Here is a 27,719-nt window from a genome sequence, read left to right on the forward strand (position 1 = left end):
AACATATAGATCTCTGCGGCAGGTGTCTTAGCCCTCTAGGCTAGCTCAAAATGTATCCGGTCTGTGACCAATGAAATAAGCCAGAGTAACTTTATGAAGGCGTTTTTTCTTATTGCCTATTTTGTGAAGGTAGAATTCGTAACCCAGGCTAAGGTTCGTAATTCTAAGACTATGTAAAGCACTCCAATTACAGTAAGGAAAATGCTACTTACCAGTATGCATCTGTTCTTGGCATGTAGAGCTGCAGATTCTCACACTTAGCATTGGATGGCCATCTGGTGTTGGGCTCGGATGTTTGCAGGTTGTTGTTGTCTTGGAAGAAGTCTTTGTAGTCACGAGATAGGTGACTCCTCCCTTGGACGATACTGCGAGTGGGCATCGACTCCATCCTTGGATTGGTTTTCACCATGATGGGAAATGATGGAGTAGAAAGAAAAAGATGTTCATGTGTGTATATCTAAATAAGATAGAACTGGAACAGATACAGGTCCCGGGGAGGCGGGTGGGCGTGTGAGTATCTGCAGCTCTACATGCCAAGAACAGATGCATACTGGTAAGTAGCATTTTCCGTTCGAGGCATATGAGCTGCAGATCTCACACTTAGTGTAGACTATACAGCAGTATCTCCCCTAGCGGTGGTCACCTGTATCAGTTGCAGTAGTTTGAAAGAGTTTTAAGAACAGCTTGGCCTATAGCAGCTTGCTACTTGGCTTGTACGTCAACACAATAGTGTTTAGTAAAGGTGTGTGCTGTAGACCATGTTGCTGCTTTACAGATGTCTTCTAAGGGAATGTTCCCTAAGAAAGCCATGAAGGCTCCTAGTTTGCGTGTGGAGTGCACTCTAGGAGGAATTGTTAATGTGTATTTTGCTTTTTGATAGCATATTTGGATACATTTAACGTTCCACCTTGCAATCCCAGCTTTAGAGATGGGATTTCCTTTATGCGGTGGGGAGAAAGCTAAGAAAAATTGTTTTGTCTTGCAAAAGGATTTTGTTCTGTCAATGTAATAAAGAAGTGCTCTTTTAACATCTAAGGTGTGTAGAGCGCTTTCCGCTACAGAGTCTGGGTTTTGAAAAAACACTGGTAACTCCACTGATTGGTTAAGATGAAATGAAGTGATGACCTTAGGAAGGAATTTTGGATTTGTTCTGAGGACCACTCTGTAATGTAACTGTAAGAATGGTTCCTGTATAGTGAACGCTTGAATTTCACTTACCCTTCTAAGAGGTAATGGCAATTAGGAAAGCTGTTTTCCATGTGAGAAACTGTAGTTCGCATTTATGTAAAGGTTCGAAAGTGGGTCCCATAAGCCTGGTAAGAACAATATTTAGGTTCCACACTGGAAAGGATGGTAACCTAGGAGGAATGATTCTTTTTAGGCCCTCCATAAAGGCTTTAAAGTGTTGTCTGTTTTGTAATTAGGCAGCGAGTGCTGCTAGATGTAAATGTATAGATGAATATCCCAGATTACAACTTTGTAAATGCAGTAGGTAACAAATGATATTCTCGATGGAAGCATCTAGGGGATCAATATGATTATTGGTACAGTAAATGGCAAATCTTTTCCATTTTGAGGCATAGCAAGCTCTAGTAATAGGTCGTCTGGCTTCTTTAATGATGTTCATACAGTCTGGTGGCAGGTTAAGTTAACCAAACTCTAAGACTTCAGGAGCCAGATAGCCAGATTCAGCTGACTGGGATCTGGATGTCTGATCTCTCCATGGTTCTGCATTAGTAGGAATGGGGACAGGCACAGTCTTTAGTGCGGAACTAGTGAGTTCTAGAAGGGTTGTGAACCACAGTTGGCGTGCCCATGAGGGAGCTACTAGAATTAGTTTGAGAGACTGTTTCCGAGCTTGCGTACCACTAGTGGAATTAGTGGGAGTGGCGGAAAAGAGTATGAAAATCTGCTAGACCAGTTCATCAGTTCATCCATATCGCATTGACCTTGGACAACAGGTGTGGAAACCTGGCGGCCAAGGTTGGGCATATTGCGTTGTCGTGTGTAGCGAACAGATCTATGTCTGGTTGGCCCCACTTGTGCAAAAATGGTAGAAGAACCTGTGGATGTGGTTCCCATTCGTGAATCTGTTGTGTCTGTCGTCTTCTCTGATTGTGAACTCCTGGAAGGTGCTCGGCCAGTAGATTTATATCTTGAGGGTTGGCCCATCTCCAAATTTTTGTGCCAGCTGGGACAGTTGCAGAGAATGTATGCCTCCTTGTTTTTGTATATAGTACATGGCTGTCGTGTTGTCCGTCCGGATCAAGATAGCTTTGTTCTGTACATGTATTTGAAAAGATTTTAGTGCTCGGAATATTGCTAGTAGCTCTAGGTGATTGATGTGGAGCACATTTTGTTGAGTGGTCCATCTGCCCCGAGTTGTATGTCCGAGGAGAAGGGTTCCCCATCCTGTGAATGATGCGTCTGTTGTAAGTACTATCTGTGGAACAGGTTCGAGGAACTGCCGCCCTTTGGACACGTTTTTGGTGCTCCACCATTGCAGAGAGTGATGTGTGCGGCTGTCCACCAACACCAGATCTGTAAGTTGTCCTTGAGCCGGATTCCACTTTTCTGCTAGACATTCCTGTAATGGACGCATTTGAAGTCTTGCTTGCATATGGTACAATACAAATGCAAGATGCCATCATGCCTATGAGTTGCATGAACACTCTGGCTGGAAGAGAATGTTGGTTTTGAAATTTTGCGACTAAGGCTTGAATGCTCGCTATCCTGGCTGGACTGGGATATGCTAGAGCTGTAGAGGTGTTTATTGTGGCCCCCAGATATTGGTGTATATGAGAGGGCTGGAGATGCGCCTTGGGTAGTTGATCGTGAACCCCAAGTTGTGTAATGTTTGGATGGTTTGACACGTGTGATAAATACACTGATTGAATGACTTGGCTTTTATTAGCCAGTAGTCGAGATATGGGAAGACATGGATTTGTTGCCTTCTGAGATGTGCTGCTACTACTGCAAGGCACTTTGTGAACACTCTGGGTGCAGTTGTCTCTCCGAATGGAAGGACTTTGAACTGATAGTGTTGTCCATCCAGTACAAACCTTTGATAAGTCCTGTGAGAAAGATGTATGGTAATGTGGAAGTAGGCGTCCTTGAGATCTAGTGTGGCAAGGAAGTCGCCTTGTTGTAGCAGCGGGGCACTTGTTGTAGAGTGATCATGTGAAAATGATCTGAGTGTATATATAGGTTGAGGGGCCTGAGATCGAGAATTGGTCTTAGTGTCCCGTCCTTCTTGGGTATTAGGGAGTACAGCGAGTGAACCCCTGTCCCTTGATGTTGTAAGGGAACAATCTCTATTGCGTTCTTGAGAGAACCTCTTGTTTTAGTAGCGTAAGATGTTCTGTAGACATGGGACGCTGTATATGTTGAGTGGTAGCTGTAAGTTCTAGGCAGTAACCATACTGGATAATTTGTCTTACCCACCTGTCTGTTGTGATGGAATTCCAGACAGGTAGGAACTGTGCTAATCTCCCCCCGACTGGAGTGGGATGTTGTGGGGGGAGTGGAAGGAAGTCACTGTTATGTGGTGGGAGAGGTACTATTGTTGTTATCACCTCAACCTCTTCCTTTATTACAGTTTCCCCTGTATCCGCCTCTAAAATAGCCTCTATTGGGGGATGTTTGTGTAGTGGCTTTAAAGGAAGATGAGTTGTCTGCTCCCATCTGCTTGGAGGCTCCTCTATAGAAGGAGCGACGAAAGGAGCCTCGTGTTTGTGGGGACTGTAACGCTCCCATGGATTTGGCAGTCTCTGTGTCTTTCTTCATTTTTTCTAGTGCAGTGTCCACAGCCGGGCCAAAAAGCTGTTGTTGGTTGAACGACTGGTTAACGATAGTGGTCTGGCCCTCCTGCTTAAAACCGGAGATGCGGAGCCAGGCATGACGCCTAAGGAGCACACTGGTATTTATGGATCTAGAGGCAGTGTCTACTGCATCAAGTGCACATTTTATTGATGCATTTGAAATTAGTTTACCCTCCTGGATGAAATCATTTGCTTGTGTTCCCATGAGGCACAGGGTCAGACTGATTTGCATATGGCCATGTCTGAACTGGGGTGGCAGAGTGGGCTAAAGAACGGTGATGGATCAAACCCAGATCTTTTGACTGGGTGTGAGTGTTTGATTGGTTCAGATGCTCTGTCCATCACCACCCCCTTTTGTACCACTTTGTTCGCCATAAGTTGGCAGGGTATGCTCAGACGTGAGTCCCTTGCTCACTTTGCCACTGGATTCAAGCAAGCCGGGCTGAAGACGGCTGAAATGCCAGAAACGGGTCCTAGGAAGCTTGATTCCGGTCCAGGGAAGGGATGGCTTGGCAGTTCGGGCTGGACTGTTCCCATGAGGCACAGGGTCAGACTGATTTGCATATGGCCATCTGAACTGGGGTGGCAGAGTGGGCTAAAGAACGGTGATGGATTAAACCCAGATCTGTTGACTGGGTGTGAGTGCTTGATTGGTTCATATGCTCCATCCATCACCACCCCCTTTTGTACCGCTGTGTTTTATATTGGTCAGGCAAATGTTGTAGTAGGGTTTCTAACTGGTCGTAATGGGCCCCATCATATCTTGCGAGCAGTGCTTGGGTGTTAGCTATGCGGCAGTTATATGCTGCTTGGGCAGCTATTCTTTTGCCAGAAGCGTCTAGCAACTTGGACTATCAGGAAGTGGTGCTTCTCCTGAGGTTTAGGAGTTATCACGCTTCCTAGCATTAGAAACGACCAGAGAATCTAAAGGCAGCTGTCCCTTAATGTAGGCAGGATCTGCAGGGGCAGGTCTATACTTTTTCTCAAATCTAGGGTTTAGAATCCTGGCACGTACGTGATCTTTAAACACTTTGGGGGCATGCTTAATGACTCCTTTAATCATTAGCAATATTTGCACTGACTTTTGGGACTTTTCAAATGTATCTAAGAGAAAACCCTCTTCTGAGTGCATTGTGACTCCATGATAGATGGCAGCCCTATTAAGTGTCCAAAACCAATATTGTCATCTGGAGGAGATGGGTATGTGTGTGGACTTGGGACGTCTGGTATGTCTTGTGGGATAGGAAACTCCCAATCAGGTGGGTCAGTTGGGTACGTGAAAGGGTCATCTGGGTCACCTCCCTACCCCCATTTCGTCGTCATCATCCTGATGTGGAGGTGTGTGAGGTGGAGAAAAATGAGGTGGAGAAGTTTCAATTGGAGGTGTAGGTAGAGGACAGGAGGAACAGGTGCTGTGTCTAACTTCCTCTTCCTATATGGTCCAGTAGTGACATGTCCCGTCTCTGGATCAAGATAAATCTTTTTCTGTTTTGGATCAACTGCATCCAGGTGAAAAAGCTCCTCTTCCTCAGGAACCGCTTGGTGCAGTTTTTTTCGGTTCCGAGCCGGGCTGGTGTTTGTCTTTATCTTTAACCCTAGGAGGTGTGATAGAGTCCTTTGGCGTAGCTTTTGGCTCCGAGGATTTTGGTTTCGGAGCCGAAGCTGGTTTCTTCGATATGGAAACGTTCGAAGCCGGTTTGTCTACGGGCTTGGGATTTTTCGGGCCCGGTTTGTCTTTACAAGTGGACGGCTTCTAAACTGATTTCGGAGCCAGGACTTCTTTCGGTTGCGGTGCCGTAAGTGCTGATGGGATTGGTACATGCGGTCTGCCTAGTGGAGTAGTGTGGCTCACTGGTTAGAGGCAGCAGGCCTGAGAGCATGAGTCAGCCCGGGACCAGGGTTCAATTCCCGACGCGGCAGGGTCGTGGACCTTGGTCAGCGGACTCGATAATTCTCGCTTCGGTGCTTACTCTAATCAGGGGGTCCACTCGGCAACTCTGGGCATTAGCTTGCCTAATCTCCACAACGGCCCCACCAATTCCGGGGATGCCTGGCTCCACCTTGGGGACTCCCAGCAAGGGACCATCCCACAGGGAAAGCCAGGACGGGTTCCCCAGAGTTATACAGCGCCGGAACGCCCCGTTGCTGGGGCAGCTGTGCGCTTTACAAGTATACTACATTTACATTCACATTTGCCTGGTCCCGAGGTACCGGAAGGCTTTTTGATTTACTTCGGAGCCGGGCTCGACGGCGGGGCTTCTGAAGTATTTTTTCGGTCACGACTGGACCCAGCAGGCGGAGTCTTGACCATTGCCTTAGATTTTGGTTGTGGGGTTGGGGTAGGGGCAGGGGCAGTAGTACTCACTCTTTGACCCGGAGTGATCGTGTCATCGGAGTCAAATTCTAGATCTTCGGAATCTTCTTATGGGACATCTGGACCTTCGTCAAAGATGTCGACCGGTTCCGGAACTAATGTCTGCATGATGTGTCTACGGGTCCTTCGATCCCGAATGGTCTTCTTCGATCGAAAGGATGCACTGGCTGAACAGCTGGACTTGTCGTGTTCAGGTGATAAGCACAGGTTGCAGACCTTGTGATGGTCACTGTGCGGAAATTTTGCCCCACACTAGGGGCATTTCTTGAATAGCGTCCTTTCCATGAGCTGTAGGCCTCACAGAGTTAATAGGCACAATGGCTCGCGTCGACGACCGGAAACGAGCCGATGAAGTTGCGTCGCAGGTCGAGATGTTTGGAAGTTGATCCGAAGAGTAGGGAAGTTTTTACGTGTCGAAATACTTTAGAAAGATTTCGAACGGGAGCAGAAAAGTTACATCCGAACCCAATGGTGGGAAAAAACAATCTAAGGATGGAGTCAATGCCCAGGCGCACTAACGTCTAAAGGAGGAGTCACCTATCTCGTGACTACAAAGACTTCTTCCAAGACAACAACAACCTGCAAACATCCGAGCCCAACACCAGATGGCGATCTAATGCTAAGTGTGAGATCTGCAGCTCATATGCCTCAAACCTTCATTTTACAGTTTTGTTCCACAAACAACTTGTTTCTTCCATTCACACCACCTCGCCCGGAACACAATGTCCAAGAAATGCACAGACGGGGCAACATATAACCTGCACAGAGGTCACGTTGATAAACAACAGCTAATGCCTAAAGCCCCGCCCATCATTCATCACAGAACAGAAGGCACACACCTGCTTGAAGCCCAGCCACACAAACACACTCTTCTCCGGTAACACAGGCCGCTCTCAAGAGCACTCGTGACTCGCCAACATCAACCCGAAAGGAATCACATGGGTGCTTACAAATGCAGACAAAGCGTTGCTAAGGAGGGACTAACAAGCCTGTTAACAAATCAGAAGTAACTATTTAACATGCACTGTTACCGTTGTGTACTAATAGGGTAGGATTACTGGCACAATAATTTGTGTGCCATGTTTACAGACATGTTAACATATGATGGGGCATTATTTCCTCCACAGACACTTTCTGAAGCAGCTGATGGCATGCACAATAACTGATGGGGCACGAGTACTGGCACACTAGCTCACAGTGCATGATTACTGTCACAATAACAGTTGATCTTTGTGCTCAGGACAACATTTTCATTACTGCTGTTGTAAAAAGTGGCACATGGCTCTGCTGTGTATTATTATTTAAGAAACGGACACGTTTGAAGAATTCTAACAGCGGGTGATGCCTTTAAATTTAGGAAAAAAACAGTGGATTCGCTGCTCCTTAAAACCACAACTCATGGGGGGCGTGTCCAAGATGGCGGCGTGATCGGTCGCAGGTCTCCGAGGCTCCCTGCCCGATCCCGCCTAGAAGCACCTAAATACATCGCCTGATCTCCCTAAAACACGGAAAAGCACAAGGAGTGGCAACGGAACACAGCCGCGGCCCCAGAATCAAGCCGCTCAGTCTGCACGCCTCGTGGGGGGCCCCGGATGCAGAGGACACCTAGCCGCGGTACTGTAATGGCGGCCGCTCCGGAAGCCTGAGCGGCCCGAACACCCACTGTCCCGACCTCTCTAGTGGCCAGCCTGGTCGGTCGACTGCGGAGCTTGCCGGGTTTAACCTCCACTGCTGACCCCGGAGCCGTGAGCCCAGATTGGCGCACATTGCTGTCTCCGCGACCCGGCCGGTGATGAGGTGTGGACCGGCCGGGAGTCGCGAAAATTGAGGCCCCGGCTTTGGGCCTTCTACCCCAACATTAATGGCCTTCGGCGCGGCTCTGCCGGCGCGCCCCTGCGGCGCAAGAGCGGATCCCACCAGCTGCTGACCACACGGCGCCACCCTCCCACTGCAGACCGGTCCTGGAGGGTGCCCCGGACCGGACCAGCTCAACCCCGGGGCCGACAGAGGACGGCGCCGCGGCTACCCTGTGGGTCTCCCTGGGACCGGGGAGCAATCTGAGAGGGCGCTGAGCGAAGCCGGAGGGCCGGTGCCACAGCGGAGAGCCGCCCTCGAGTTGGCAGACTCAGAAGGTGAGGAGAGTGGAGGTGGGCACTGCAGACAGGGCTCGGGGGGCACAATCGAGCTCCCGGTGCGGGGGCTAACCGGAGAGACCTGCGGGCAGAGCTGCACTTACGCCTGGGCAGCGGGACTGCGCACACTCCTGTGGGGACATTGGGTGTCCGATCTCACCTGCCTCTGCCGAATAGTGCTGGACGAGAATCTGGTGGTGGGGAAGTGCGGCTGCTTGGAGAGAGGGGCTGGTCCCACTGCGCACCTAGCAGGCAGCGGCTGTCTACCCCCTTGGGATGACCGGGTGAACCCTGGGGACCAGATCGCTGTTTGACCGCCCCGGCGCAGTTGGGCCTGACGCCACGCCGCTGAATATTAAGCCAGGCCCGCCCTGCAGACACTGGCCTCGGTAAAGCCGAAGGACTCGGGGAGGAGCCGGCCCAGTGATAGCACGACTCACCCTTATCCTCACCACACCGGACACCTGCACTTGCCTCCGGCCCTTGAAGTTCATCACGACATGGCGGGACTGAGAGGAAAGAAGGGGGCCCAGACACTCCCCGAACTGTTGGCCAAGACCCAACCCAAGCCCAGCAAAGACCCACCCTCCCCAGCGGCCACGAAAACCTTGCCGGCGCCAGTAGATGACCAGATACCCATCACTAGATCCTTCCTAGAGACATTGTTTAATTTCCTCAGAGAAGACTTCAAGTCCTTAAAGCAGGAAGTGGCGGGTGAGGTCCGAGAGCTCCGGCGGGACGTGGAGGGCCTTGGGGAGCGGGTGGCTGCCATTGAAGAAGCGGACCAAACCAGAAGCAACGAAAATCGAGCAGCTCCAACAAGAGGACCTGCGACTCACGGACCAGCAGCTGGACCTCCAGGCCCATGCAGAGGACCTTGAAAACCGTTCCCGTCGTAACATACGGGTCCGGGGAGTCCCTCAGAAAGCAGAGGGGACTGATGTCATGGGGTACCTGCAAGACCTATTCAGTAACATTCTGGGGGAGCCAACCGACTTTGCCATCTGTATCGACAGAGCACACAGAGTTGGGCTGCCTCGGCACGCCGCTGCCCCGCCGCCGGACATCTTGGCCTTCCTCCCTGATTTCCCGCTAAAAGAGAGGATTCTCTGAGAGGCCCGGCGAGCCCAGCCCCTTCAATTTCAGGGTAACTCCATAGCCCTATATCAAGACCTATCAACCATTACTCTGCAAAAACGAAAGGAATTTAAGAGAGCGACGGACTTCCTGCGACAACAAGAAATCCCCTACTCCTGAGGCCACCCGTTTAGACTAATATTTAAATGGAACGGAAAGCTACACCAACTGCGATCGCTTAAAGACACTTGCACCCTCTTGGGACTTGACCAGGAAGATGATGAGCACATAATGAGAGCATCGCAGGGGCCGTCCGGAGGGGGCTGGCAGTTGGTGGGCCGCAGACGATCCCCCTCGCACTGCTTGAAACCGGACGCCTCTGTCATCACACAGGAACCAGGAACGAGCAACAGCGGTGGCGGAGGAGGCCAGGGAGACCTCTCCCTCTGAGTGATCTGTACTCTTGTTAGGGAGATTACCTATAGCACACACTTTGCCCGTGCGGTGGGGGGGGCAGGGTGGGGGACCACAGTTGGGGTGAGGGGTTGGTCCTTTGGGGGAGGTTTGGAGGACATGGGGAGGTTCACGGGGGGCTGTTGGGGTGAGGGAAGGGGGGTGGGACAGAGGGTGGGGCTCAGTGTGCCGGGGGTTCTGTGGGACTGCAATGCTCCTTGACTCAGTGTCAGACAAACCAGGGAGATGTGCTTTTGTCGCTGGAGACAGGTTTACCTTGCTATGCCTCTCTATGGCTTGTGGTGCGTTTGACTTCTTGGGATGGAGTCTAATTTAAAGGTACTAACCCTCAATGTGAAGGGCCTGAACAATCCGATTAAGCGCAGGGCTGTGCTTTCATACTTGGAAAACTCCGAGGCGGACATATGCCTCTTACAAGACACCCACCTCCTACCCAAAGACTGGCACAGGATGCGCTCACGCGCTTTCCCCCAGCAGTTTTTCTCCTCACTCCCCACAAAGTAATCAGGGGTGGCCATTCTAGTTTCCAAGCGCTTCCGCGGCAGCATAGGCGACAAGGCGGGGGAGATCACGGGTAGATTACTAGCACACACCTTCCTTTTGGGGAACCAGCGCTTCACGATTGTCTCCCTCTACGCCCCGAACACAGGGCAAGAAACATTTTTTAAAAAAGCCATCTCGGAATCACTTCAATCTCCTGCCTCTCTCCTACTCATTGGGGGGGACCTTAACTTGGTAATGGATACGAATACAGACAGGTCGGGTCACCGATACGGGGACACTGGCGCCATAACTGCTGCTGGTAAAGACTGGTTGCAAGAGAGGGGGCTGGTGGATCTGTGGAGAGTCACCCATCCCAACACATCACACTTTACATTCTACATTCTACATGTTCATCGCACATACGCCAGGCTGGACCACTACCTAGGCTCTACTGAGCTACTAGCCATTCTTAAAGATGTAAGCATTGTCCAGGCGGCGTTGTCTGATCACAATGCAGTGGAACTGACACTACAAGTTCCTGCGTCCGCCCGGACCCCAGGGACGTGGCGGATCAGGGAGTGCCTCCTGCAGCGACCGGAGGTCACCGAACAGATCCGCACCTGCCTCACCGATTACCTAACCATTAATGACGTCCCCGGAACCTCGCTGTCCGCCCTATGGGGGGCTTTGAAAGCCGTGGTCCGAGGCAAGCTTATTGCCATTGCATCAGCAGTAGCCAAGGACCGCAAGGCAAAAAGGGATGACCTCACTGCCCAGGTCTTTGAACTGGAAAGGAGCCATAGCCGCACGGGTGCCCCACGAATTTGGAGACAACTTAAAGCTGCCAGGGCCCAGTTCGCCAGCTTAGACACAGATCGTGCCGAACTCGCTGCGTTACGTCTGCGTCACTCATACTACACGGGCGGCAACAAAACGGGCCGCTTACTTGCTAGCGCCCTGAAGGCAAAGATTCAGCGCTCCAAAATCACTAGCCTCACTGACGACAGTGGCCTGGCTGTCGCAGGCGACCCCCAAATCGCGGACGCTTTTAGGACATTTTATGCCACCCTGTACAAAGCAGACTCGGTCTCACCGGAGGAGGCTTGAGCCTACCTAGACTCAGCGAACATCACAGAGTTGTCGCAGGACAACGCGGACACTCTTGATGCCCCTATCCGTGTGGATGAGGTACTCGCCGCTATCTCTCGCCTTCGCCCTCTTCAGTCCCCGGGACCTGATGGCTTTTCAGCCGGTTTCTATAAGATCTTCGGTCGTATGCTTGCCCCAATCCTCACTCGGCTTTTCAACTCCTTCGAGGGTCCGAGCTCCATCCCCTCGGACATGCTGGCAGCTGAGATAGTCGTGCTGCCCAAACCGGGTAAAAAACCCACGTGTTGCTCAGCATTTCGGCCTATATCCCTACTTAACCTGGATTTGAAGATCTTCACAGGGGTCCTGGCGGCGCGTCTAGGCCCATGCCTGCCCGGGATTCTGGCGCCTGACCTGTCGGGCTTCGTTCCAAACCGCCAATGCCGCAACAATACTAAGCGGATACTTCATCTGATCGACAAAGCCCACTTCCAGGGCTCGGACTCTGCATTACTAGCGATCGACGCGGAGAAAGCGTTCGATCAGGTAGACTGGACCTACCTCCAACAGGTCTTGCGGCGTTTCCGGGTCGGGGATCGATTTCAGGCTTGGATTGCGAGCTGCTATCACCATCCTCAAGCTTGCGTCCGTATTGGCGGTCTACGCTCGAACCCTTTTGAGATTCAACGGGGCACAAGGCAAGAGTGCCCTTTATTGCCCCTCCTATTTGCCCTGTATGTAGAACCTCTGGCGCAAAGAATCTGCGATAACCCTGGCATTCATGGCATGTCCTTCGGCCGGGAACCTCATGTGATAGGCTTATATGCCGACGATATCCTAGCCGCTCTGGACCGTCCGGATTGCTCAATTCCCGCCTTTTTGGCGGAGCTAGAATGCTTTGGGGTTGTCTCCGGGTTCAAGATTAATAAAGGGAAATCCCTCATCCTGCCTCTGGGCAGCAATGCCCAACGACAACCACCTACACCCACCTACGGGGGGGGGGGGGGGACGACTGTCATCGACCGCGCGCCTCCCATACCTAGGCGTTACTCTCACCGCGTTTACAGAATCCACGCTGACTCAACTATGCGGCCCTCTCCTCCCAGATCCAATCAGACCTCACGCGCTGGTCCAGGCAGCCTCTCTCTCTGCTGGGACGCATCGCGGCAGTGAAGAGGTCAGCCCTGCCTAAAATACTGTAAATTTTTCAGACTCTCCCAGTGCTCCCGCCGGCTGGTACCATTGCGACTCTACAGGCTGCCTTCCACCGTTTCATATGGGGGGGCAAGAGAGCGCGCTTACATAAACGACTGTCCTATAGAAGCGCAGACGAGGGAGGCCTCGGGATCCCCAACCTTTTCCAATACTTTCAGGCTGCCCAGCTTCGATACCTGGTGGAATGGTTCAGACAAGAGTCCGAGAAACGCTGGCTTTTTCAGGATAGGGCAATGGCTCGTACATCCCTTTGGAAAATTCCGTTCATGCTCTGACGGCATAGACCACGCTATCTCTTGCGATCCCCCATCACTCGCACTATCATGCGGATCTGGGACACGGTGGGCGATCAAAAGAGGGCTTACCACCTTCCCTTCTCCACTCGCCCCCATTCTGGACAACCCTGACTTCCCGCCTGGTAATGACCCTCGGGCGTTCTTGCAATGGCGCGGCGTCAACCACCTTTCTGCCGGCCATTTCTTTGATTTGCACGGATTCCTTACCCTATCAGACATAATTCAGGGCTACGACGTTGCCTCCCCACACTTATTTCAATATTTCCAAATTAGACACTGGCTCACACACCCAGATGTTGCCCCCCTCGTCAGTAGGCCCATGACGGTCTTTGAAAAGTGGCTTGTGACGAAGGAATCGGACAAACATCTTATCACAGAACTTTACAAGATGCTCACACGTCCCGCCCCTTCAGACAAGATGGCTGGTCAAAGAAGATGGGAGGCGGAACTGGGGCGGGCCCTATCACCCAAGGAATGGAGCGCTGTGTACTACAGAGCCTCTCACACCACTCGAAACACTGCAAGCAGGAAAGCGGCGACAAAGCTAGCTATATACTGGCACCTTACCCCAGCCAGGCTCCATAAAAGTAACTCCACACAAAGTGCGCTATGCTGGATAGGATGCGGGGAAAATGGCACCTTAACTCACCTCCTTTGGGAATGCCGGGAAGTCCAGGAATACTGGAAGACAGTCCTGGACGACATAGACTCAACATTTGACACTGAAGTCCCTAGATTCCGGCTTACACCATCCTGGGTCTGCCCAACGCACTCACTTTTCCCCTAAAATCCCCCAGAGACCACCAGATGGTGATTGCTATGCAGGCTGCTACACAGCACATTCAGTCCCTCTGGGGCTCCGACACCAAGCCCCCTCACACGGGGTGGCTGCATAAAATATGGTTTACTTTGGGCATGGAACGCATCCAGGCAACGCTCACACATTCCACGGCTGCTTATCGGAAGGTATGGCTTCCATTGCTGTCTCTATTATCCAGGGAATTCAACGAGGTTACATTTCCTATATACCTCCGCATATTGCGCCTCACAGAGCACGCACGTGACCCCCCAAGCTCATCTGGGTGATCGCGCCCTATACTATACGATCACAGCTATGTTAGTTTCATGGATCTGGCACACTGGGTGGGGTGGGAGATGGGGTGGGAGATGGGGTGGGAGATGGGGTGGGAGATGGGGTGGGAGATGGGGTGGGAGATGGGGTGGGAGATGGGGAGGGAGATGGGGAGGGAGATGGGGAGGGAGTTGTGGGTTGGGGCGGGAATTTTGGTTTGGGTTTTTACTTATGCAATTTCAGTACCTCATCACAGGTGACATTCGCAAGCCTGGCATTACACCATGGTCAGATCGAGCATCACCTGAAGTCTGTTTGATTTGCAGAATCTATGTACCTACCTGCCTCGATGACTTCTCGTCTGCTCTGCCTCTTATACGCTGTAATGCTTATTGTTACTTTTGAAACCAATAAAACAAATTAAAAAAAAAAACTCATGAATTTTGATGTGTTAAATAGCCGTGGCCGTAAATTCGCGAGACTTGATGGGAAATCGTGTTTGCTGCGAGGCTGCGTGTGCCCGGAAACCAGAGGATCGGAGACCGCAGCCCGGCGCTCAATTTACGGGAGACTGAAAGCCGTGCATTCTGACATTGCGTTTGACGGCCCGATAAGTAATAGGGGATTGAGACATTCCTGTCAGTGAGTAGCCAGGCAGTCATCTATGCTGTCAGAGTTGATGTTTGCCAAGGACTCGCTGAATGGGATTGCAGGGGGGGAGGCGGGCCGGAGCTCGAGTTGCAAGGTCCTTTCAGCGTGAGGGGTCATGCTTGTCTAATGCGTGAAGAGACTGCTGCATACCGCCAGCATAAATCACCCAGGCGCATTCATTCTTCAGCACGGACTCTTAGAAGCCGGCTGCATGGCTAACCAGTAGTGCGTGCGCACCACAGAGGAGCGGAGGCAAGGGAGCGCTGTAGCGAGGCGAACGCGCGCTGCTGCGCGTCCTAGACACCAGTGGGAATGGGCGGGGCAAAGGTGGGACATGTGACGGCCTTTGCCCAATTGTGTGCCTTTTTTTCAAAAAACCAAGCGAAACCCAATGGCAGCCAGCAATAGCAAAATCACACGCACGAGCGTGTGGTCAGCTTTCAAAACCCCCTTACAAGAGGTCTTGCGCTGCGTGAGCAATGCTGTGCACTGCAACGCTAGGCGCAAGACCTAAAAACACAGCATTCAGTGGTTCAATCCCTCCTTGAAATCCCAGCAGCTTAAACTGCGTCAGATGGAACGCAGATGGAGGCGCTTCTACTCACCAGCCGACAGAGGCTTACGTTGAGGCACGAAAAATATATAAAAGCGCAATTATAGCTGCGAAATCTTCATACTTCTCCGAAAGAATCTCTGCTGCCCTCAACAAGTCCAAGGAAATATTCCGAATTATGGGCGAGTTGACGTCTGATGCCAGAACCCTCCCTTCCCAGGTCCCCACCCAACATTCTTGTGATGCTTTAAATAGCTTTTTTACTGAAAAGATCATTAAGATCAAGAACACTATTCCCCCTGCCCTTCCTGTCGCTCCTCTTGCCCCCTCCCTTGGTAACCCATGCTCACTATCACACTTCCCCCTCCTTAACTCTCCCTCCCTCGCCAAACTTGCCTCTCGAGTCAAATCTGGCTCCCCTAATGATTGCTGCCCTCCCTCTGTCTTCAGGGACATCTGCCTGGCTCTGCCGAACTGTATTTTGCCTCTACTCAACACCTCTCTTGAGGCCGGCATTGTACCCAACTCCTTTAAGGAGGCCGCCTTGGTACCACTGCTGAAAAAACCCGGAGCCGATCCAGAGGACCTTGCCATCTATCGGCCTATCTCTCTCCTGCCTTATTTCTCTAAGATCTTGGAGGCGCATGTCACCTGTTGCCTCTCCCAGTTCATCGAGTCCACCGGCTACCTTGAGCCTAACCAAGCCGGCTTCAGACCTGCCCATTCTACTGAGGCTGTGATCTTGGCGGTTATGGACTCCCTCAGGAGCAATGCCGACAAAGGGTCTTCCCAGGCTCTGATCCTGCTGGATCTGTCGGCAGCGTTCGACACGGTGGACCATGACATCCTTCTCCACCGTGTCGAACAAGCCGGCATCCGGGGGTCAGCCCTGGCTTGGATTAAATCCTTCTTGACAGGTAGAACCCAGGCTGTTCACCTGGGTCCTTTCACAGCTACTAGGGAACCTTCCATCTGTGGCGTGCCTCAGGGTTCTTCTCTGTTTCCCCTGCTTTTTAACCTTTATCTTCGCCCGCTCATCCTCTCCTTGAAGAGCTGGGACATTACAGTCTTCAATTATGCAGACGACCTGCAAATCATCTTTCCTCTTAACACCCTTAACGCAGCTCTCGACTGTCATGTTACATATCCAGCAATGGATGAACCTCAATCAGCTTAAGCTGAACCCAGGGAAGACAGAACTAATTCTCCCGGGCAGCAGCTCCATCCACTGGTGTCCCCAGTTTTGGCCTACAGAGTTGGGCCCTCCGCCCATCCCAGCTAAGTCGGCAAAGAGTCTGGGGGTGATCATAGACTCGGAGCTCTCCCTCAAACCTCAGGTTGGTGCAGTCGTATCTTCTTGTATGTTTCAGCTCCGGAGGATCAGGAAAGTTGCCCACCTACTTTCGCCTGCAGCCCTGACACAAGTCCTGATCGCCGTTGTGCTATCCCGCCTGGATTTTTCCAACTCCCTGTATCATGGCCTACCGAAATACCTGCTTCATAGGCTGCAAGTGGTGCAGAACCAGGCGGCCCGACTAGCCTATAAGACCCCAAAGTGGCAGTCTGCAAAACCACTGCTCCGCAAACTCCACTGGTTGCCGGTCGAACAGAGAGCCGCATTCAAGATCGGCTGCCTGACTTACAAAGCCGTGACTGGTACGTCTCCCGCCTTTCTAAGATCCCTAGTGACTCCTTACCGTCCGGCACGTAACCTACGGTCCTCCCATCGTCAACTTCTGACTGTGGCTCCAATTAAACTAAAAAAATACGGTGGCTGCAGATTTGCCCATCTGGCTCCCAAACTCTGGAACCAGTTGCCGTTATCGCTCAAATCTTCCACGTCTCTGCTGGAATTTCGAAAACTTTCTTAAAACTAATCTCTTTACACAGTCTGGCTAGCCCCCCTTCTCTAACATCGCTCAGCTCCAACCAGCGCCAGGAAACCTATGGTGACAGAGCGCTATACAAGTCTCCCCTAAGATAAGATAAGATAAGATTGTGGGGATCTGGAAAGGACATCATCCTGCAGCACCAACTGAAAGGTTTGAAGCATGAGCCCCTTAAGGAAACACTGGACCTAGTCGCTGATAAAAAGCAGAAAATGTAGTCTTCTACACACAGTAAGAGAGCACTATGGATTCTGCCACTGAGGAGAGGAAAAACTGAAACGAACGCCATGGCTCATCTGAAGCCTATAAAGATTATTCCTAGGGTGAGGAATCTGCAGAAAGATGTAATGGTCAGAATAAGTCCTTCTACCAGCACCCAATGTGAAGCGGGGATCAGTTAGACTGTGTTCTCATTTGGAGGGTGTGTGATTGTAAAATTCTTTCTCTCTCTGATCAGTTATTCACATGGGCTAGAATGTCCTTTTAAAGTATCAAAAGATATAGAATAACCCATGTGGGGGTTGGGGTGGGACATGATCCCTGGAAAGCCTCAGAGCCTTATTTCAGGATCAGACTTCGCTAATCTCTTGGAATGATTGTGAGTGTAACTGAAATTGAGTGTGACTTAAAATGTATTTGCCACCTACAGGATGTTTTGCTCTTGGAAGCCACAGCTTGTTGAAGACCGACTGAGCACCGAAACTGCTGACACGTGCTGGCTGTCCCATTACCTGGGTGGGCTAGATTTCTTGAGTGGGCTGTAGCAAGTTTCGGAGAATAAAATACAACTGAGTGGGCTAGTTTTCCAAGGGGAAAGAAACCTCCTTCGAACTGATGCTATAAGTGCTTAAATGTCAATGGAGCCCGGTCCCGATTATCTGTGGAAAATCGGTAAAGAGAAGCATTTTATAGTTTGAGGACCTAAGAGGAAACCTGTATATCAGGACCAGGAGAAAAACACAAGCTGCCAGACTGGATAAAAACACCTTTAATTTTTACCAGACTGGCTTGGAGATCCCAGAAAATGTGTACAACCCCATGCAACTTAAACCAAGCTATAGCTTGCAGGTTTTTCAACTGAAAAATTACTGTTTGACTTAAAGCTTCTATGGTTCTTCAATCATGTGGAACCATAAACTGATACCGCCTCAAGAATGGTCACAGTCAAGACTTGTCTTCTGAAAATGAATTTCATTGCGGAGATAAATCCCTACCTTCATTCAAACTTCAAGAGCTCTAAAGTACAGAATAGGGGGTATCTATGTTTTCAATTTTTATTGAAGTCATATTCTGCCCTTTTTATTATTTTTCTTATGCTTTAACTTTATTGGACTCTCATGCATTTTTTTAATAACACAATATTAAATAAAATTTCAATTCGACAGTACCACAAGAGTAGAGGTACCCTGTTAAGTCTATTAACAATCAATATATAGGTCAAAACAAAAGGGAGCGGTCTCTCAGTGTATCCGGAGCTGCATTTCAAAACACAGCACAAACACCCTCATCACTCCATCCCTAGTTTAGCTGAGATAATAAAGTCCTGTACTACTTTTACGACACCCAGTATATTTTTGCAAAAGCCAGGCATGAACAATGTATGTGCCCAAAATCCCCTATTTGACCACACCCTCTCCAAAACTTGATGCTCGCTCTCAAATGCATTTAATATAATTGTGTCTGTACTGTACACTGTACCAGAGGCACACCAGTTGGTAAAGTACCTCTTTATTTTGTAAATTTAGTGTCTCTTGGGCAATGTTTATGATTCCTGTGGCCCAATCTTCAAGACAGACTACTTTATAGTGAGAAGTTTAACACTTTGATGCAACGCCTTAAATCTTATATTTTGACTGATACTTTTGATGGTATGATTTTCCATTTTTGCGTTTATGTTCTATTCTTCACTGAATGTTTATTGACATTACTTGTCGTGTGCCAGTTAAGGTTAAACTCTGTATACACGTTGCTTTATTTTTACTTTTCGTACTAATTGAGTTTGGTCTACTTGCAGTAGACCTTCATATTCTCGTATGCGGTCTGCATTCCTGGTGCTTCGTGAGGCCGCACGTAGAACATATAAAAAAAAAAAACACCCCGGGAAAATTGAATAATCCTGAAACAAGAAGGAGGGTGATGAAGTATTCCTGTTATTTTTTTAAGTAAAGCATCGATTATAAAGTGACCAGGAAAACATGTGATGACTCCCCAATTAATCACATGAGCACAAAAGGAACTACGCCATGTTTATGTCAAGATTGTTTGAAAAGCCTGAGATTGAATCCTAGTATAGAAGGACATACAGAAGGCTGTTAAACAGACTACCGCTTCCCTAGACTCCATGCAGGGATGATAGAGAGCTTCTTTTTAAGATATAAAGAAGGCTGTTAAGCAGACTGCCGCTTCCTACTACGCAGGGATGAAATAGTTTTTTTTTTTTTTTTTTTTTTTAAGAGTATTGTGTTTTTAACAATTGTCCTGAGGAAGGTGGTGCATAACAAGTGACATCCACCGAAACGTGTCGACATACGAAAAATCCTTTGTGGGTTTTGTATCGGACATACTTACAAGACTGTTTAAAAAAAAAAAAAAATGTTGATGTGGTATTGAAATGTATATTGTAAATTGTGGTCATTGTGATTTATCAATGTGGGACTGTGCAAGATAGAATAACTTCCCATTGATTGTTTATATGGATAAAATGTATTTAAATAAAGAAGAATGTAAACGCATTTAACATTGTCAGGTTAAATTTTGTAAACATATAGTCCCTTTGTGGTTCTACTTTCGACTGGGCGGGTAGCAGAAACAAGGTTCTTTAGCGTGAATGTGATGACCCCATGGACATTGAGTAATAGAGAGTGTGAGAGAGATAGCTCATCGGACAATTTGAGCATTACAAGTAGGCTTTCCTGTTTTCAGTTTCTATTTTTGGTAAATTCTAGTGTTTGTTTTTCCAGTGTTTTCCAGTGATTTCCTTAAAAATCAGTGCTTTTCAGTGGTTACTCATTTTCGCGCCAAAAAAATCAACTGAAGGAAAATGCTACTTACCAGTATGCATCTGTTCTTGGCATGTAGGGCTCCTGACATTCACATCTTAGCATAGCTCGCCGCCTAGTGTTGGGTCCGGATGTTTGCACCTTGTTGTCTTGGAAGAGTCTTCGAAGTCTCACGAGATAGGTGACACCTCCCCAGGACTACAGTGCGCATGGACATCTTCTCCATCTTCAGATTGTTTTTCGCCATTTTGGCAAAGATGGAGTGTAGGAAAGTAAGAGATGACCATGTAAATGTATGTAATGAAGGTAACCATGCAGCGGTGACAGGCACCGGGGAGGTGGGTGGGCGATATGAATGTCAGCAGCCCCACATGCCAAGAACAGATGCATACTGGTAAGTAGAGGCATGTGGGCTGCTGAATTCATATCTTAGCATAGACTGTATAGCAGTTTCTCCTCTAGCAGTGGTTGCCTGTATCAGCTGCAGTGGTTTGAAATAGGGTTTTAAGGACAGGCTGGCCTACAGCAGCCTGTTTAGCTTGCACGTCAACACAGTAGTGTTTTGTGAAAGTATGTATGGTAGACCATGTAGCTGCCCTACATATGATCTTCTAAGGGAATATTTCCTAGGAAAGCCATGGATGCCCCCATTTTACGCGTTGAGTATGCTTTAGGGGGAACTGTTAAAGTGCGCTTTGCTTTTTGATAGCACAGTTGAATGCATTTAACTATCCTTCTGACTATTCCTGCTTTGGAAATGGGATTTCCCTTATGTTGTGGTGAAAAAGCGACAAATAGTTGCTTTATTTTCTAAATGAATTGGTCTGTCAACGTAATATAAAAGAGAGCTTGTTTAACGTCTAGTGTGTGTAGAGCTCTTTCAGCTACAGATTGCGGGTTTTGAAAGAAAACTGGCATCTCTATGGACTGATTGATGTGGAAAGTGGATATAACTTTTGGCATACATTTAGGGTTTGTACGCGGCACTATTTTATTGTGGTGAATTTGCATGAAAGGTTCCTGAATGGTTAGTGCCTGTAGCTCACTCACTCGCCTGAGGGAGGTTATAGCAATTAAAAATGCCACCTTCCATGTTAAGAATTGTAGTTCACATGAATGAAGTGGTTCGAAGGGAGGTCCCATGAGTCTGGTAAGTACTATGTTCAAGTTCCAGACTGGAGAAGGTGGATGCTTTGGAGGGATAATTCTTTTAAGTCCCTCCATAAAAGCTTTGATAGGTGGGATTCTGAATAGGGACATGTGTTGTCTGTTTTGAAAATAAGCTGCTATAGCAGCGAGGTGTAGCCTTATGGATGAATATGCTAGGTTACATCTCTGAAGATGTAACAAGTAACAGATTAAGTTTTGGATGGAGGCATCAATGGATTGATTTGGTTATTATTACAGTAAATAACAAATCTTTTCCATTTAGCTGCGTAACATGCTCTGGTAGTGGGACGCCTTGCTTCCTTGATAATGTTCATACAATCTGGAGGCAAGTTAAGATATCCGAACTCTAAGATCTCAGGAGCCCGATCACTAGGTTCATCTGATTGGGATCTGGATGTCTGATTTCTCCATGGTTCTGTGTTAGCAGTTGTGGCGAGAGGCACAGTCTTTGGTGACGAACTACTGAGAGTTCTAGGAGTGTTGTGTGCCATGGCTGTCTTGCCCATTTGGGAGCAACCAGGATCATTGTGAGTGACTGTTGCCTTAGCTTGCGTGCCACTAATGGAATCATTGGGGTTGGTGGAAAAGCATACGCAAATCTGCCTGACCAGTTCATCCATATCGCATTGCCTTGTGACAACAGGTGTGGGAACCTCGCCGCGAAGAATGGGCATTTTGAGTTTTCGTTTGTGGCAAACAGATCTATGTCTGATGTCCCCACTTTTGGAAGAATGTTTGGAGAACTTCAGGATGTATTTGTTGACTGAATCTGCTTAGTAGGTCTGCTATCTGGTGTTCTGTCCCTGGGAGGTGTTCTGCCAGGAGATAGATGTTCTGAGGAATCGCCCACTTCCATATGCTCTGTGCTAGGTGAGATAGTTGCACGGAGAGTGGGTGCCACCCTGTTTCTGTATGTACTACATGGCTGTCATGTTGTCCGTCCGGATCAAAACAGTCTTGTTGCACAAGTATTTCTGAAAAGCTCTCATTGCTAGGAATACTGCCAGTAACTCTAAGTGGTTTATATGTAGAGTATTTTGTTTGACTGTCCAGAGACCTTGGACTGTATATTGAAGGAGATGGGCTCCCCAACCTGTCAGTGATGCGTCCGCTGTTAATACTACCTGTGGAACCGGCTCTTGGAACAGTCGCCCCTTGGAAAGGTTTTATGGGTTTCACAACTGCAGAGAGTGGTTAGTGCGACTGTCTACTAACACTAGGTCTTTTAGTTGTCCTTGAGCTTGGTTCCACTGACGTGCTAGGCATTCTTGTAAGGGACGCATTTGAAGCCGGGTATGAGGGACGATGAATATGCAGGAGGCCATCATACCTATGAGCTGCATGAACACTCAAGCTGGCAGTGAGTGTTGTGGCTGAAATTTTTTAATGATAGATTGTATGTTGGCTATCCTGGCTGGGTTTGGATATGCTTTTGCTACAGAGGTGTCTATTGTTGCTCCCAGATATTGCTGTATGCGGGAGGGTTGCAGATGTGATTTTGGGTAATTTATTGAAAAACCAAGATTGTGCAGTAGCTGAATTGTGTGTGAGGTATGGCTGGCACACTGTACGTACGAATTGGCTTTTATGAGCCAATCGTCGAGGTAGGGGAACACATGGATGTGTTGCCTTCTGAGGTGTGCTGCTACTACTGCTAGGCATTTTGTAAACACCCTTAGTGCTGTAGTTACCCCGAAGGGGAGGACTTTGAATTGATAGTGCTGACTTTCTATTGTGAACCTGAGGTATTTCCTGTGAGCTGGATGTATGGGTATGTGAAAGTATGCATCCTTGAGATCCAATGTTGCGAGAAAGTCGCCTTGCTGGAGTAGTGGGAGTACCTGTTGAAGAGTGATCATATAGAAATGATCTGAATGAATGTATTGGTTCATAGGTCTGAGGTCAAATATTGGTCTGAGGGAGCCGTCTTTTTTCGGAATGAGGAAGTATAGAGAGTATACCCCTGTCCCTTGATGTTGTAATGGGACTGATCTATGGCACCCTTTTCTAGCATGGATTTGATCTCCTGTTGTAACAGCGTGATGTGTTCTTTGGACATTGGACGGTGTTTGGGTGGAGTAGATTTGAGTTCCAGGCAGTAACCATACTGGATAATTTGTCTCACCCACCTGTCTGTAGTAATGGTATTCCAGACTGGTAGGAATTGTGTTAATCTTCCTCCGACTGGTGTTAAATGGTCTGGAGGGAGTTTGAGAAAGTCACTGTTCGTTGGCGGTGGAGGCTCGGGTGTTATTGTTACCACGTCCTCTGCCCTTCTTATTGTTTCCTTTATAACCTCCTCTATTGGAGTTTTTATTAATGGTGCCCTGTGTAGTGCTTTTAAATGATGAGGCTGATTGTGATGTGTTGCCTCTGCCTGAGCCTCGAAAGGAGGAGCGACGAAAGGAGCTCCTAGACTGTTGGAATTGAAGTGCACCCATGGACTTAGCAGCGTCAGTGTCTTTTTTCATCTTTTATAAGATAGTATCCACTGCAGGTCCAAATAGGTTGATTGAGTATGGCAGATTGCACTTCATTTTTAAAACCTGAAATGCGAAGCCAGGCATGCCGGCGTAGCAACACACTAGTGTTGACAGACCTAGCGGCTGTATTAGCTACATCAAGGGCTTATTTAATGGATGCGTTACTAGTTAATTTCCCTTCTTGGTCATTAGCTTTTGCTTTATAGGGTTCTGGTAGGTGTTGTAGTAATCCTTCCAGTTTGTCATAGCGTGCTAGGAGAGCATGTGTTTTAGCAATCCTCCAGGTATTTGCTGCCTGAGAGGCCACTCTTTTACCTGATGCTTTTAGAATTTTTGACTCTTTGTTAGGAGGGGGAGCATCACCCGTTGTTTGTGAGTTTGCTCTCTTCCTAGCATTAGAAACGACTAGGAAGTCTAGTGGCAGTTGAGACCTGATGTAAGAGGGGTCTGTAGGGGCCGGTTTATATTTCTTTTCAATCCTTGGGTTGAGGACACGAGCCCTGGCTGGGTCTTTAAAGATGTCTGGTGTGTGCTTTAGTACCCCTTCTAGCATATGGAGTACACATACACTTTTCACAGATGTCGGGAAGGTGTTAAATAGGAAATCCTCCTCTATAGTGTCAGTGTGCTTGTGTACACCATGATACTGAGCTGCTCTGTTCACTAGTTGGTTAAAAGCGACAGTGTCGTCAGTAGGAGACGGCTTTGTGGGGTATGGTGTGGGATCGGGTATGGGCTGTGTGTAATCTGTGTCATCAGGGTCATTATGATCACTCCATGTGTCATCTGGGTTCCCTGGATCGTCAGGTGGTATAAAATCATCCTGAGGATCTTCCACCATGTCTTCTTCCTGATCATAATCTACAATTGAAGGAGAATATGGCACATAAGGCATGTTGGGAGCAAAAGGAGGAGGTGTATAAGGTCTTGAAGGGGATGTGCCAAAGTCCTTTTTCTTAGGAGGAACAGGAGAAGGGCCTTCAGTGTCCAGTATTCTTTTGTGTTTATTGTAGACTATATGTCCTGTTTCAGGGTCTCTATACAGTCTTTGTTGTGGATCTGGGTGAAAGAGTTCTTCCTCCTCTGTCCTTGGCTGTGGCGCCGAAGATTTTGCTTTTTCGGCTCTACGGCTTTTTTCGGGTCGAGTGTCTCTTTAGGCTGGACTTTTTTATGCTGTGAAGCCTTCTTAGGCTCGACGGGCTTTTTCGGTTCGAGAGCTTTCTTCGGGTCGGCACGGCCTTCTTCGGGTCGGCACGGCCTTCTGGGTCGGCACGGCCTTCTTCGGGTCGGCACGGCCTTCTTCGGGTCGGCACGGCCTTCTTCGGGTCGGCACGGCCTTCTTCGGGTCGGCGGCCGTCTTCGGCGACCTTTTTCGGTTGGACTGACTTTTTCGGCTCTGCGACCTTCTTAATGCAAGTAAATGCTGCCACCAACCCTCCATCCCCCCCCCCCCCCAAAAGGCAATGATGTGCGTGCTGAAATGTGCTACACTATGGCAAAAAAAAGGCACAACAATAAAAAGTTTTTTCTATGTAGAGAGCTGCTTTGATAAAGGTCAATAATGCAATAGAAATGTTCTGGTGTATCATTAGGTGGCAGAAAAAGCACAGCAACCGTGGACAAGAAAGATATTATAGCAATGTGATAGCTTCAACAGTAGTTGCTGGAGTTGAAAATGTTCAAGAAATAAACAGAAATGACACGCAATAAAAGAAAGAGCTTACACAGACTAGGAAAAAGTGATAAATTATCAGCAAACAACGATGCTCTGTGCTTGTTAAATTCAAAGTAGTCCCCGACGTGACATCAGCCTCAAGTCTCCTCAAAGCGGCCACATCAGTTAACCCCTTCGCAGCTGGGGGGATTCCCCCGCTGTGTTGGGGGGAGCGTACAGCGCCCCCATGCTCATGACGAGCTGAGCTCGTCATGACCGCGCCCGTTCCAATGGAACATTCAGCACAGCAGGGGAATCAGCCCAGCGCCCAGCTCAGCTCGTCATGAGCACCGGAGCGCCGTCGCTCATAACGAGCTAAGCTAGGCAGGGGAGGGGGCCTGGTGTTGCTCTGTCCTTGGGCCATTCACACCAGGGATCCCATGTGAGGACCGGCCCAGAAGCAGTGTTTGCCCGACACCCCCGCGGCAGGCACCACAGTTTATTATGCTTTGGCTCCCTCAAGTGGCTAAAACCTACAACAACAATGAAAATCAGTGACACTCGGGTTTAAGCTGATTTTCATCCGGTAGGGTACTGTCGTGTAGAGCCGGTTTAAACCGAATTCCGGACAGCCTAATTAGAAGTATTACACCCTGGGGAACAATTTTTGTTTAACATATTGCCTAAAAATGCCATAGATGCCCCTAGTTTACATGTGGAATGAGCCCTAGGGGGAATGGATAAACTACGTTTTGCTTTCTGGTAGCAAATTTGAATGCATTTAACAATCCATGTTGCAATCCCAGTTTTTGAGATGGGATTACCTTTATGTGGAAGAGAAAAGGACACAAAAAGCTGTTTTGTTTTACGAAATGACTTTGTCCTATCAATGTAGTAGTGGAGAGCTCTTTTGAAATCTAATGTATGGAGAGCTCTCTCAGCAACTGTTTGAGGTTGTGAAAATAATATTGGCAGCTCAAGAGACTGATTGGGATGGAATGATGAAATGAGTTTTGGAAGTAATTTTGGATTTGTTCTTAGAACAACTTTGTTGTGATGGAGTTGCAAGAATGGTTCTTGAATTGTTAATGCCTGGATCTCACTTTCTCTTCTGAGTGAAGTAATAGCAATTAAAAAAGCCACTTTCCATGAAAGAAATTGTAAATCACACTTATACAAGGGTTCAAATGAAGGACCCATAACCCTAGTGAGAACAATGTTTAGATTCCATACAGGGGAGGGTGGTACCCTGGGAGGAATTATTCTTTTGAGGCCTTCCATGAAAGCTTTAATGGCAGGAACTCTAAATATTGACAGACGCTGTCTGTTTGAAGGTAAGCTGCTATTGCAGCAAGATGTAACCTGATTGAGAAATATGCTAAATTACATTTTTGTAGATGTAAAAAGTAGCATATGATGTTTTGGATGTAAACATCTAGTGGGTTGTTATTATTGTTGCAATAGAGAACAAACTATTTCCGCTTGGCTGCATAGCATGCCCTAGTGGTTGGACGCCTAGCTTCTTTTATAACATTCATGCAATTAGGAGGGAGATTTAATTCTAAGACTTCAGGAGCCAAATCGCTAGGTTGAGCTGCATGGGCTCTGGATGCATGATCTCTCCATGGTTCTGTGTTAGCACATGTGGATTGAGTTTTAGTTTGTGATGTGGTACCACTGAGAGTTCTAGTAGTGTGGTGTACCACAGTTGCCTTGCCCACATTGGTGCAATGAGGATCAATGTGAGGGAGTGTTGCTGTAACTTGCGCACCACTAACGGAATGAGTGGGAGAGGTGGAAAAGCGTACACAAATTTGTCTGACCAACTCATCCATAGAGCATTGCCTTTGGACAATGGGTGTGGATACCTGTTGGCAAAGCTTGGGTATTTGGAGTGGAACTGTGTGGCGAACAGAGCTATTTCTGGCTGTCCCCACTGTTGAAAGAAAGGTTGAAGAACTTGAGGATGAAGTTCCCACTCGTGAACCTGTTGGCTCTGACGACTTAACAGATCCGCAATCTGACTGTGAACTCCTGGTAGATGTTGTGCTAATAGGAAGATCTTTTGAGGAATGGCCCATCTCCATATGCTCTGCGCCAGCCGGGAGAGCTGTAAGGAGTGTGTTTCTCCCTGTTTTTGGATGTAGTACATGGCTGTCATATTGTCGGTGCGGACTAAGACAACTTTGTGTGATAGATAATGTTGAAATTACTTTGGAGCTAGAAAAATGGCTAGCAACCCCAGATGGTTTATGTGGAATAGCTTTTGCTGTGGTGTCCATTTGCC

General features: G+C 48.4%; 1 protein-coding gene across 1 annotated transcript in view; it reads right to left on the reverse strand.

Annotated features, from left to right (window-relative positions):
• LOC144755671 (chromodomain-helicase-DNA-binding protein 8-like) overlaps nt 1-27,719 on the reverse strand; it is a 1,307,007-nt gene that overhangs the window by 328,914 nt on the left and 950,374 nt on the right.

This window comes from Lissotriton helveticus, chromosome 5_1, assembly GCF_964261635.1.
Source record: "Lissotriton helveticus chromosome 5_1, aLisHel1.1, whole genome shotgun sequence".
Lineage (NCBI taxonomy): Eukaryota > Metazoa > Chordata > Amphibia > Caudata > Salamandridae > Lissotriton > Lissotriton helveticus.